Source organism: Sus scrofa, chromosome 7, assembly GCF_054392235.1.
Source record: "Sus scrofa isolate SSC_HxYL_T2T_F1_AM1 chromosome 7, Sscrofa_HxYL_maternal_Yorkshire_Landrace_v2.0, whole genome shotgun sequence".
In the NCBI taxonomy this organism is placed as follows: domain Eukaryota; kingdom Metazoa; phylum Chordata; class Mammalia; order Artiodactyla; family Suidae; genus Sus; species Sus scrofa.
In genome coordinates, this window is record NC_139389.1 from 113,081,377 (window position 1) to 113,095,601 (window position 14,225).

Below are 14,225 nucleotides of genomic sequence, written 5' to 3' on the forward strand. Positions count from 1 at the left end.
AAAGATGGTACGGAGAGCATTCTGGGAGCAATATGTACAGGCACACACACTGTGTGGAGTAAACCTTGCCGTAACAGTAAGAAGACCTGAGTTCCAAACCTGACTTTTCCTCTTAACAGCTGTTATTTTGGATCATATGTTTACTAAACATTTTTTGAGAGCCTTCTAAATTCCAGGCACATGACTGTCACCTTTTCTCTTTGAATCTCAGTTCCCTTGGTTGCTGACTGAGGATAATAAATCTATGGTCCAGAATTGTAAATGACATAGCATGTGTCAGAGAATCTGTTTTTTACCAGGTCTTTCATCCATGGAGATTGTAACTGAGCTTTGGTGACCCGCTAAATTTGGGAAAGGGTTATTTAAAGTCGAAGAGCAGATCTATTATAATGCCATGCTTAGAATGGATAATCATATTTGAGGAGAAGGGACTATACTGTGAATAAATGCAGTTTATTCAGAGAGCATTGGACTGGGGTTAGGGGAGATAGGTTCTAAGTATAACCTTGGGTTCTAGGGGACTCTAAAAACCATTCAATTCAGAGTGTCTCAGTATCCTTGTCCTTAAAATTATTATTATGAAAACACTTGGATGTGAACCTAACCTCTTTCTGAAGCTTTCAGTAAGGAAAGTGAAGAACACTTCTCTCTAGAACACTGAGCTTACACAGGAAGGTGCAAGGGCTAATTTTGAAATATAAGATTATCTTTGGAGAGAGTATCCTTTTCTTTCTTTCTCTCCTTAATGTTTGAAAATTAGAATAGGAAAGATAGGGTAAGTGTGCCTTTGTGCTAAGAGTAGTTAAAATTGCTCATTTTAACAATAAAGTTCTGCCATCTGGGTTATTGCAGCTTCTCCTAAATTGGTATGGTTTGTCCTGCTGTCTTGGAAAGGGAGCAACTAGTGCAGAGGAAAGGATTCAAAATGCAGCTAAGGGATTTTGTGTGTGTGTGTGTGTGTGAGATTTTGTTTAATTATCACTGCAGTAGAATGGCTGGCCAAAGTCAGAAATCTTTTATTTCCACTCAGTGAGCAGCCCAATAAAGCTTCAGAACATACAGTACAAACAAATGCCATTTCATTTTTTCCTACCTCTTAAGAAAGTTAATTGAGAATTTATTTTTTTAGAATAATCCCGTGTTAAATCAGGCAGCCAGGCAGTGAAATAGGAATTAAAGGAAATGGTGGGAATTATCATAAAAATATTAAATTCTGTCAAAAGCCCTACCAAGTGACCTGGTTATGAAGCCCCTAAAATTGATTTCCCTCTGGACTCTCTCTTTACTGGCATCTTTATGATTCTTCAGTTTGCTCCCCTCAATACAACTTGTCTAGAATCCTTGACAGATATCCATTTTAGATACTGGGAAAGGCCTGTAAACTTGGGAACAAAGCAGGACTGTGGCATGAGCCAGAAGTCAAGTTGGGAAGGATGTGGGTTGATTAGGATCAAAGATTTCAGTAGGTGATTGCTTGCTGGAGTAAATGAAGCCATTTTGCACTATGAGCTCCCCACCCCCCCATCATATTAGGTCTGGCCAGGATTCCTGCTAGAAAAACAATGAAAGGGTTTGAAATTACACACTCATCCAATTTCCCCAAATCCTTTATTTCTGAGGAGTACCAGGTCCTAGAGCTCTTTGGTCCTCGCATCCTTTGACCTGTGGTCTGGGATGGCCTCTGCTTTGCTGCTCCTGGGCAGGCTGATGGCAGGGGAGGCTGCAGCAGGCTATGGATGACTGCTATCCACAGAGGCAGCAGAGCACGCCAGGTCTCTTTGTGAATGTGCCTTGACTGCCTCACCTGCAGATTCCAGTTCTATAAAGCGCCGTGAAAAGGTCTTTTTTTGTCTCTGATAGCATGACACTGTGGGATTGAGAGATACTCATTTTCACTGAGAGAAATTTAAAGCTACTATGTGAAGGACCTTTTCTGATTATAGCGTGGCTATGGGATTCCTTAGGCTCAGCATTATTGGCATTTTGGACTGGGTGATACTTTGTTGTGGAGCTGTCCTGTGTGTTGTAGGATCTTTAGCATTGTCTTTGGACTCTACCCACTAGATGCCAGTAGTGCCCTCCCCTGGTTATGACAACAGAAATTATTTTTAGACATTACCAAGTGTTCCCTGTGGGACGAAATTCCTCCTGGCTGAAAACCACTGCCTTAGATTTTGTGCCCTTTGAAATAAGACCACTGATTTCCTTTTCTTCCTAATTATGCTCACTAAGGCAAAGCCTTCTTTTGAGACAGACTTCCAACATAAATCTCTGATTCTTTTTGAGAAAACATATTGCATTTTAATCTTTAGTGGCTGATTGTCCCCAAATGTGAAATAGGAAGTGGAAGAAGGCACTAGTTATATGCACATATTTTTGAGCCCAAATCCCCTGAGTTTGAGTTAATGCTTTCCTACCAACTAGCTATGTGACCGTGGCCAAGTGACTTTCTGTATCTGCGTGGTAAGGGGAATGATAGCTGTACCTTTTTCATCCTGTTGTGATGATTAAATGAGACAAAGTAACATATATTACCTGGCGCATGTTGAGTGCTTGATAAATATTTTCTGTAATTCTTAATACGGCTGATAAAATTTTGGAAAAATTAGCTGGCTTGTTGTTACTAAATCAATGTTGATTTCTTCCTTCACCAAATACTTTTCACATTTTTCAGTGTCTGAAATTAGACTCACAAGTGTGTGTGTGCACACAGGCTGATTAGTTCTCTGGTTCTAGACACTATCTGTCAACAAATCCTGGACATTCTGATCCTGTTTTTTTTCTGCTTTTTCTCTCACCGTTCCCAGTTTTTCCTTTTCATTCTTTCTTTCTGGAACCATCATTAAACCAAGCACAAATCATCTCCTTGATTTGTAGCCCTTGCACCAATGAGAAAACTCCTCTAGTGGCTTTTGATTTTATGCTTCATTGCTTAGGCCTTCTCATAAACACATGGCATCTTAAGAAAAAAACCCCAAAAAACAAAAACATCAGCTTTCTTTTGGTCAGAATTTATCAAATCTGTGTCTGTAATGACACAGAAATATAAGAAATGAGAAAAATCTTTTTTTTTTTCTTCTGCAGATGCAAAGTGACCTTGAGGGAGCCCTGGCTCCAAGTTAGCTTTTCATGGCATTGCCCACACCCCTCCTTTACCTTCTCCTGCTCCCCTTTCAGCCCGAAACTATCGGCAGTCACTCGGCCTTCCTGCTCCAAATTTATGACCAAGAACAGGCCATAAACAGAGAAGGCCAGTCCTAATCCCAGGCGCTGCACCTTCCTGTTTGCTGGAGCTTGATGGGACCGTAAAGAATGAGCCTGCATCCCCACTCACCCCGTGAATCATGCCCTTAGAGAGTGAGGAGCAGCCCTGCTGCGGTGAGCACAGGAGACTCAGGGCCCTGGGGCAGGGCTTCCCTGGGTGCCTGGAGCAGGGGGCCCCTGAGAATGTCCTCTTCATGATGTGGCTGACACATCCAAGGAAGCTCACAACTAACAGACCTCACCGACTCACAGATCCACAGGAAGCAAGCTTTTTAAGGGATCTCTGTGAAATGGGAGAGGCCACTCCAGCTTTACTCATGCTCAGAGAATGACAGAGGGACCTTTGGAGCAACACTCCTACAGGAAACATTTGGGAAACAAGCACATACCTTTCACAGATAGCTTCCCCCTCCTTTAGTTGCCTCTTAGTGTGTATATGTGGGATCACTAGGGTGATCAGTTTCTGATTCCACTGAGCTGGGTAGGGCCTGAGAATCTGCATGTTTACAAACCACCAGGTGAGGCTGATGCTGCTAGTCCCTCAACTACCTTTGGAGGGGTGAGACCTTAGAGTGTTTCAGGGCTTTCTTTTCCACCTACATCTTTTCTCTGACCCAGAATTGTTTCTTTTGGAGTGGTGCTTGCTAGCTTTTACAGGAAGCAGTAGGCATCTCCCCAGTTGGTTTTGGGCAAAACGACTTCCCCTGTGTTTATGACATATTAGAAACTCTGAGAACTATAGGCATATAGTTTTTACTGAGTTGAATTTCCTTTCCTTAATATGATTTAAAAAAAATTCTCCTGATAAGTGGCCTTCCAGGTTCTTCTTATCAGGTTCTTCACTGCTGCAAACAAGGGGTTTCAACCCAGCACTTCAGAGAACACATAGTTCTTTTGTTGTTCAGCTCCAAGTATAACAGGATGCTTGTGGCATGTCAGAATATGCTTCCATCCTTTGATCTGGGTTTAGGCAACAGATAAACACAAAACCTATTTTTCTCCTTTCTATAGTTCTGGAAACTTTCCTTTCCCTTCCAGATCTGACAGTAGTAGCTGTGGTCTATTCTTTGAGTGTGAGAGGCAATTGGGATCTATTATGGTCCCTGTGAAAAGGCTATGAGTGGAAGAAGCAAGAGGCAGGGAAAGCCTGATAATTTGCATATGTGCATGATTTCTAGAAGGGGTCATTTTCTTCTATGAGTAAGGCCTATAAACTGACATTGGCAAACAATAAGTATGCTTGTGGCTCAAGGATTTAATCTTAAGACATACTCTCAGACAGAAAATATTCCCATGATCTGTTAGCTTAAATGAAAAATGCTATAGACCTAATTCAACTTTGCTTTCACTATCAAACCCTCCCCTACATGCTTCTTCCAACAATATGTCACTTGGATCTCTGGAGACACAGGGTCTTTTAGTGGAACAAGCATGGGGTTTGAGTCTGATCACCTGGACTCAACTCTTAGATCCATCATTGATAGTGCAGCCTCGCTCTAGCCTAAATTTACTCCTCTGGAAAAACCTGATCACAGGGAATTATGGGGACATTTTTGAAGATTATATGTGATGAAATAGAAAGGCCTAACATAACACCTGGCACAGTAGACACTCAATAAAGTTTAACTCCATTCTACCTTGAAATAGGTTGTTAATATTAAATTTGGCAGAATTAAGCATAAATCTATGGTGACTACTTCTGGGGGTTCTGGTGTCCACCTGTCTGGGCTTGAAAACTGGCTCAAGTGCTTCTTTACTATATGACCATTGATATGTTTAATTTATCTATGTCTCATTTTGCTGGATTTTGAAGATTAAATAAGCTAATACATGTAAAACACTTAGAAGAGTCTCTGGCACATAATAAATGTTCCTGATATTATGATATAGATTTTATTTCTTCTAGATGTACTTAGAGAGTGGCAAGCAAAACCAAGCCAGCATCCACCCTTTCTGCCCTCCCCCCACCACAAAAGCAAACAAACAAAACTCAAAACCAACCAATCAACAACAACAAAACACCATCAACAACCACTTACTTTTAGTTTTGGTACACTATCTAAAAAAACTATTCTCTGGAACTACTTTGGAGCTGTTCAGACCTGGCAGAAATTAAATGTTTTGAGTTATAGCTTTGAGAAAAATTAATTTGGGATGGGTCATAAACCTAAAGGCATAGATAAAATTATAAAGCTTCTAGAAAAAAATATAGGGAAATATCTTTTCAACCTTAAGGTAGACAGAAATTTCTTGGAGAGAATACAAAAGCAGTAAGAAGTAGATTGGTATTGATCAAAATTAAAATTTTCTGCTATTCAAAAAATACCTGTAAGAAAATTAAAGGGTGAACTGTGGACTAGGAGAAAATATTTTCCAAGATATTTATCTAAAGACAACTTGTCTTCAGAATATATGACTGTTTCCTACAGCTCTCTAATAAAAAGACAGTAAAAATTTGGCAAAATAAAAGGTGATATGTAAATGGCTAATAGGCCTATGGAATGATACTCCACCCCCGGGGAAATTAAAATCACAGCGAGGTATCATTTCATACTCATGAAAATGATTCATATTAAAAAGAATGACACCAAATATTGGTGAGCACTGGGAGTACTAGAATTCTCATACAGAGCAAGTAGAAATGAAAAAAATGGTACCATCACTTTGGAAAGTTGTTTGACAGTTTCTACTACAATGAAACATAGCATACCGAAACTAAGACCCAGAATGTTCACTTTTAGTTATTTATCCAGAAGGAGTGAAGACATATATTCACAAAAATACCACGGACAAACATTTAGCTTCATAATAGCCGCAAAGTGGAAAGTGGACAGGTGCCCACCAGCAAGAGAGTGGATAAACAGAATAGGGTCTATTCATATGATGGAATACTAATAATCAATAAAAAGGAATGAACTACAGATAAATGTAACATACATGTATCTCAAACACAGAATATCGTATGGGAGAAAAAAATACAAGAATATGTTTTGTATAAATGCATCTATATTAAGTTGAAGAACAGACAAAACCAATCTTCATTAGAAATCGTAGCATTAATTGACTAGGAGGGGTGAGTATTGACAAGAAAGGCCATGGGAAAGCTTTCTGGGGTGGTAGAAATATTCTATATCCTGATGGGATGGTTGGTTTAATGGATACATTTGTTAAAACTCACCCAATTGTTTACTTAAAATAATGTGTTTTATTCTGTGTAATTGTACCATAAATACACAGACAGACAGATAGACAGACACACGCACACGCACACACACACGATTCTAGGAGAGTCTCTCCAAGCCCAGATTATCTGTTATAGTCTTTTCCTCCATCGGAACATCTGCTCTGGGACTTACTGTCACCTAGAGAACAGAGAAATGGGAATATCGCAACAGTAAACTAAAGTCCCTTAATTAATTATGTGCATCTCTCAAAAGCCTTTACCTTCCTCTCTAGATAAGTTATGCCATTGGGAAGCCTTTCCAGGGGGAATCTCTTACAATCGCCCTCTATTTCCAGACTTCTGCTCTTTGGCCTTCCTGTTCCTGTCTCATCCTGGATTATCTGCTGTGGACTAGAATTGATGGCCCTTTCCACTTCACTTAGACTCTTCATTCAGATTTTTCCAAGCACATTATAAACTCTGATTCATTAACATCATCATAAAATGGTAATGTCCTGTGAAAAAGAGAGGCGATGGCACCAATTAAAATAATCTTCTTGTAGTCGCACTTCAAATCAATGTCAGCGCAAACACTTGAACCAAGAATTGGTGCATCCCTATTCCTCTGCCAGATTGATAGCAGCACGGTGGCTGAAACAGAAGTGAAACCCCGGTGCACATTTACAGAATGTGCTGTGCTTGGCACATGGATCTGCTGAGAGCAGAGACAAGGCAAGAGAAGAAATGGATCTGGACTAGACGAGACTCTGATAAACATTACATACCCTTTGTCTTGAAATAGCCGTAAGGACATCTACAAAAGAATATACATGCATTCATTTATAGAATTTCAGGTCAGGGTTGCAGCGCAATCATTTTCTTGTCGATTTAATTGAAACCCAGATCAATGAAGCCCAAGGTCACATAGCTTGCTCCCTTCTAGATCCCACTGACAGCAAGCCCTGAGCCGGTGCCACTGCAGTGTTCATGCATTCCAGATCACAGAAGAGAATTCCTACTTCCTCGGACTCTCTTTGAGTTACAACCTTTAAGAAGCATTTAGATGCATTGCTTCATTTAAGCATGGGGTATTACATAAAAATACAAACATTCTATTACACTTCGAAGAGTCTAGTAGTGACCTAACAGTAACCAGCAGTTGAGGAGTAAGCTCTCTGTGCCTGGCACTCTTTCGAATGTCTTACATGCATGAATGCATTTAATTCTCACAATATCCTGCTGTTGCTATACTATTGGGGATGCTATTGTTACCACCCATTTTACAGTTGCAGAAAGCTGAAGCAGAGGGAGGTTAAAAACAACCTGACCCAAATGCAGTTTGTAAGCCAGAGAACCAGACTGGAGATGCAGAATGTTATTTCTAGAAGCCACTCCTCTCAGACCTGCTTCCTCTGCAGGAGAGGAGGTAGAGGAGATTCATTTCCTCTGAAAAAAGAACTACCGTCTTAACGGCATGAACCTAGGAGGGCCCAAAAGCATGTGCGTGATAACAGCTGATATGAAATGGCAGTTGTTATTGTGCAAAGTGGTTTAATTTGACTTTTCACAACTCCATGAAAATGTGTTATTTTTTGCACCCCCTTTTTTACTTGTGGAGAAACTGAGGCATGCTCATGGGCACAGAGTTGGAAAATGTGTGAGTGCTAGACAGGCTGGCTCCAGCGGCTGCTTTTGCTGGAGGACTGCAGGGATATTGTCAGAAAACGGCATTTGTTCAGCCCAGCTCTAACTGATGAGATGCTAAACAGGGAATGCACTAAATAAAATTTTGCTGGGGAAACATTTACACTTAGCTATTTTTGAGCTGGAAAGTCTCTAGTTTGACATAGGCTGCCTTCATTTTTATGGGGCTGGCATCAAACAGATTTTGGGAAGAACTGGCTTTTCTCCAAGATCTCCTTGGTCAGTGTGACCTGACAATTTCGGTGGTTTAAACAGATAATTCTCAAGGAAAGGTGACATTGGGAGGGATAGCAGTGCCCTTCTGGGGGAGATGTCAACATCTGGAAGGCAGCAGGGAGCTAGTGGGGGGCATGCTTGTTCCAGAAACAAAGCAGAGCTGGGGGACTAATTTTGAGCTTGACCTAGGACTTGTTCTTTCATCTCCCCTAGCTAGGATAGAAAATTTTGTGTCAAGCAAGCAGACTCTGCACTCACATTGGTATCTTGTGATTGGAATTAAAAAAAAAAATTATTTTTCTAAAGTTGTTTTGGTTTTGATTTGTGTTGTCGCAATTTTTAAGTTATTTATTTTTTAATGCTTTGTAAGAGAGTGTGGGGATATTCTGAGGTACACGCTTCTTAAATTTGAAGAAAACTGGTTGAAACAGAGATAGGAGTAGCTGGAGTTCCCTTGTGATGCAGTGGGTTAAGGATTCAGTGTTGTCACTTCAGCAGCTTGAGTTCCTGCTGTGGCATGGGTTTGATCCCTGCCCTAGGAACTTCCATATGCCATGGGTGCAGCTGAGAGAGAGAGAGAGAGAGAGAGAGAGAGAGAGAGAGAGAGAGAGAGAAGCTGCTATATCCCTACACCTGGTGTGGACATATTAAAAATGAGTCTTAGTGGTTTCTCTACGGCATTTTGAAAAAGTTGTTGGATTCTACTTATCCAAAGTGAATTATGTACGTTTGTTGAAACTTCAAAATCATGGTAAGTCTTTCTAGGGAATCTAGGCTCTCGGTATGAGGAGAAAATTATTTCTGGGATAAAACTCAGATACGCCTTAGGCTAAGAAACTCACAGTTCATGTTGTTACAAAGAACTAAGGCTGATTTTTCAGAATACCAGCTCCCTGGAACACCTGAGACTTGTGAATTCTCATTTACAAACTCTATCCTCTCTCATAGTTACCCTGGACTGATTTTTGACTTTTAAAGAGTAGGCTGCATTCAGCATAAGTCTATATCCTAAAAGATGAGACAGAAAACTCTGCATGAACCTCTGAGTCCTGGGTCTCAGAGATGAACTATTTCTCCTTGTAAGAGAGCTTTCTCACTGCCAGATGGCACTCGGCTTTCCTAGCTTTTAGACACAAAAAGGACTGTTCTCCCATAGTCTTGTCTCTTAGACTATTATCTTATGAGTAATTATCCCAAATGGATGTCACTCCTTCAATCAAGATGCAAAAATCCATTGCATAAGGTAAAATTCATCTCTCTTGCCCATTAGGGAACAGAGGCTACCTGTTTAGAGCCCACATTTGCAGTGTTTTCTGGACTTCCTTCCTTGCATTGGCTCCCCTACCCCAATCTCATTTCTTGAATATGCACTTTGTGCTTACCTAACAGGGATGCCAAGTGCAGTTGGCCTTTGAGTCCCATGTACTGGAAAAAAAAAAAAAAAAGGAGTAGGATATGATGAATCATATTCTTTTAGAAAATACGAAGATTCTGGTTTTTTTTCTTTCATGTTTCACATATCAGTGTTAATTAAATCCATTCATTCATTCGCTAGCTAAATTGCTGTCACCATGTGCCTTTTCCTGTGCTGTTGAAGGAACAAAAAAGGATGCTGTGAATTGCATCTAGCTGTGGATATGAAATTGAAGCAGCTAAGCCTGAGAATAAGAGCTGACATCTACCTATCACCTGATACATGCCAGCTGAGTTTTAAGACTTTATGTATTAACGTGTTTACTCTTCCAATAAGCCTATAAGCATATGCTACTGTGACCTCCTTCTACAGAAGAGGATACTAAGGAGCAGAGACTTTAGGTAACTAGACCAAGCTCACAAAACTAGGAAGTGACAGATTTGGGGTTTGCACCTAGGCTGTCTGGCTCCAGAGTTCATGATTTTAGCCATGATCCTATCTATAAGGCATTGAATAGTGAGGTTAATCTACTTTATATTGGATGGTCATGAAGTGACTCTCAAAAGAAAGGTCATTAATGCTGAAGCTGAAAAGATTAAAAAGTCTTGCAGATGAAGTAGTATGTCTGTATGGTTTTTATGTGAGTGTCATGTGTGTATGAGTGTGTGTGTGTGTGTTTGTATATATCGTATTTGGAGTAGAGCAGGAACTTAACAGTGTTCCTGGCAGAGGAAGCAGCATGCATGATGGTCTTAAGGAGAAAGAGACTGAGAGTGAGAAGAGAGAGATGGAGGCTTGGACAGTTCAAATGGAAAGGCCAGTGGCTGAAAGCTTATGGCAGAAGGTGAAATATATGGTATGGGTGCAGGGGTGGAACTGCAGGGTCTTATATACAAATTTGGAATGTAGAGCCATTAAAATATCTTAGACAAAAGAAGTTACCTAATTCAGTCAAGATGTTTTGAAGAATCACTTTTGCTCTCAGGACACAAGAATCTGTGGCTCTTACTGTCGTCCAAGGCGAGAGATGAAGGGAGGCTTAGCCTTTGATGATTGACTCTGTGTGTGGTCTGCAGTTACAGAGCTTCCTTGATGACAATCTCTGTCGTCATTGCACTTGGAGTTTCCGTACCCTACAAGAGGATTTTTGACTTAAGCAAAAACTTGTCACACAAATTTGTCACACTTGAGGATTCACCCTCTGTGCAAGGAATCCTACTCCAGCAGTCTTCCTGGACAGAATATACCTTTGGTAATCAGAATTGAGGCCTTGACTGGGTGAACCCCAGTAGAAAGGACAACTTAGGGTTCTGTAATTTTACTGAACTCTTGGAACCAGGACCAAGGCTACGTACAAATTTTCTTTTGGATACCCTGAACTTTTTTATTAATAGTTTTTTTCTCCTTCATTGCCTTATCCATAGATAGCTGATAGCAACAGTCTGGGATGGTACGAAAACAATAATGATCTTTTTTTGAAGGTGTTACCTATGAGCTGAAGGATATTGAAGTAGAGGACAAAATATAGTACTTGCTGGAAATGGAAACAGATGCTCCTTTATACTTTTTGTGAGCTGCAGGGATCAGTTGAAGTGGATGTTTTATGTAAATACAGTGGTGGCATGCAAGCTGCAGATGTCTCTAACAGCCGTCCCCAAATGCACCATGTTGCACCAACTGTGGGATCCCACTACCTTCTGCCCACCGCTGTGACTTCTCGGGGCCTCTTCTGTTTCTGTTCCTTCAGGACACGTAGCGACAGCTTAGTGCTAATGGCCGCCGTGTTTCCGTTGCTCCGAAACAGAACTGTGTGATCCTTTCCCCTTCTTTCTCATTCAGAAGTAGACTTTTCTAATAGGATTCCAAGACGGGTTGATCATGGTAATGCTCTATTCCATATTAACAATAGTTGTTATTCATTGATTACCTACTGTTTACCAGGATTGGGGTTGGGTCAGTTGCTGTATTTATCACTTTATTTAATCCTCAGTCTTTGAGCTTTAAGGGAAGGTAATACCCCTACTGTACAGATAAGAAATAGAAGCAATCTTGGCTTGATAGTGATTGAAACAAGTGATGTAGTATCCTCATTGTACCCAAGAGAGGTCTAACCACATGAGGGGGATTGTGTTAGAATCCGAATAATACATTCTAAGGGAAACACTGGCAAATGAAGACAGGTTGGGGAAAACATCCAAGAAGATTTAATTAAATCTGTATATATTTCTCATGCACCATATGACAGGCCTGAAAAATCATGCAGCTCATTGGAGGAGCTCAAGCAATATTAGTATGTTAACATTCTTACCTCAGTAGGAGAATAAAAGGGATGCTGTGGGAACAGATGGAAGGACCATCATACCTAGCCCAGGAAATGAACAAGGCCCTGAATAAATAGGTTTTATGTAGAGAATGGTAGGCTGACATTGGGTGCATTCTAGGCAAAGTACACAACATGTATAAGAACTCAGATGGAGAAGGCAAGCTTGGGGACTTGAGACCATTTAGGGTGACTGGGACATAGTGCTCAAGTTTGGGAGTGTAGAGACACAAGGCTACAGAGGTGAGAGGAGATGGATCATGAAGGGTCCTGACATGTTCAGGAGTTTGTACCTTATCTAAGGGCTCTGGAGAAGTGAGGCATTAGAGCAGGGGTGTGGTATGATTTCATTTCATTTCAATATGGAGAGTAAGTATGGATTTATGGGAAGAAGTTGGAGGTTTTTGCAGTAATCTAGGTGAGAAATGATAGCGGTCTTAACGTCATGACAGTGGGAATAAGTATAAGGACAGAGGCGTGAAAGATTTTAATCAGGCAGACACCTGGAAACAAGGGTATATAAGGATATCTAAGAGTTTGGAAAGTATTTAGAGGGCATTCATTTAGAAGAGGGAAATAATTTATTCCATTTCTTTATAGATGACATCATAAGGATTAAAGGGAGAAATATGTTATAACTTCCATACAATAGGGGTGGTCCAAAAGTTGAAAGCCTAAGTTTACCATCCATTGCTGAATGTGTTTAGGCATTTTATTTAATTATTTATTTATTTAAATTTTTATATTACTCAATGGCATCTAAGCATTTTAATTCAAGAAGTTTTTAAATGCTTTGTGTGTGCTGTAGATTGGGTAACAATGCACAAGACACTGAGCCCACATTTACGGAGACTGAGATCCTGAGATAATTATCAACTAATTAAAATCAGAAAAATACATATTATTTATATGAACAAAGAACTATGAAATTCATTCCATCTAGGGTCAGGAGGAATCATTAGCTGAGATGATAGAAACTAGCTGAGGAGTTGGTTGGAGGGAAAATTTGTGTAGAATCTGGAGGACATCTACATGGAGTTGCCCAAGAAACAGTTGGAGATAAGAACCTAGAGCTTAGAAAATAATCAGGGCTGGAAGAATATATTTGGGGTTTTTAGTACAAGCAAGGATCATCAAAGCAAAAGTCCTCAGAAGGTTGGCAGGTACTATAAATAAGTGAAGTAGATAAGACCTAAGACAATAAGGAATACTGAGGACTGTGGAAAAATGGAAATCAAATGACTTTTCCAAAAGACACTGCTGCTGCTCATCTCTAATAGATCGTTAATGAATGGGAAGGTTAGCCTGTGTTGCCAGATCTCCACACTTTCTAAATGAAAACAAAAACTTGGATATTTATGTTTTGAGGTTTTTTTTTTTCCATAGTGTATATATCTGGCCCAATTATAGTCCAAAGACTGTCATATTGTCTTATATGTTATAAAGTTATTGTTGTGATAGCTATGAATATGAATTTTCCCAAGTGAGTCAAGCACTGGTCTGTATACAATGATAATCCTTCTCAAGTGGGTATTCAAATCTTTTTTTTTTTTTTTTTTGGTCTTTTTAGGGCCACACCTACAGCATATGGAGGTTCCCAGGCTAGTGGTCAAATCAGAGCTGCAGCTGCCAGCCACAGCCACAGTCACAGCAACGTGGGATCCAGGCTGCATCTGCGACCTACACCATAGCTCATGGCAATGCCGATCCTTAACCCACTGAGCGAGGCCAGGGATTGAACCTGTGTCCTCATGGTTACTAGTCAGATTCACTTCTGCTGAGCCATTATGGGAACTCCTCAAATCTTATTTGATATTCAACCTTTCCTTTTTCTGTAACTGAGGATTCAGATGCCATAGTGATGTCTGAAGAGGTGATGTGGTACATTATAAAGCAAATACAAAAGCCAGAGATGAAAATGTGCTGATAACCTACAGCCCAATGAAGATTTGATTGTTTACAAAGAGTAGTGAAACACATAAGGTGATAGCAATGGCTGTGGTTTTAGACATCAGAAAATGTTGCTTTCCTGACATAGTGCTTGTGTTGTAATCAATGTGAATTTAACCCCTACCAATGTGCCACTTCATATCCTAGCACCAAAGATGGTACTGAAAACAAAATGGTTTAAGAATCATTACAGA

General features: G+C 40.2%; 1 protein-coding gene across 43 annotated transcripts in view; it reads left to right on the forward strand.

Annotated features, from left to right (window-relative positions):
• NRXN3 (neurexin 3) overlaps positions 1 to 14,225 on the forward strand; it is a 1,642,123-nt gene that overhangs the window by 860,427 nt on the left and 767,471 nt on the right. The gene's annotated exons all lie outside the window — the stretch shown is intronic.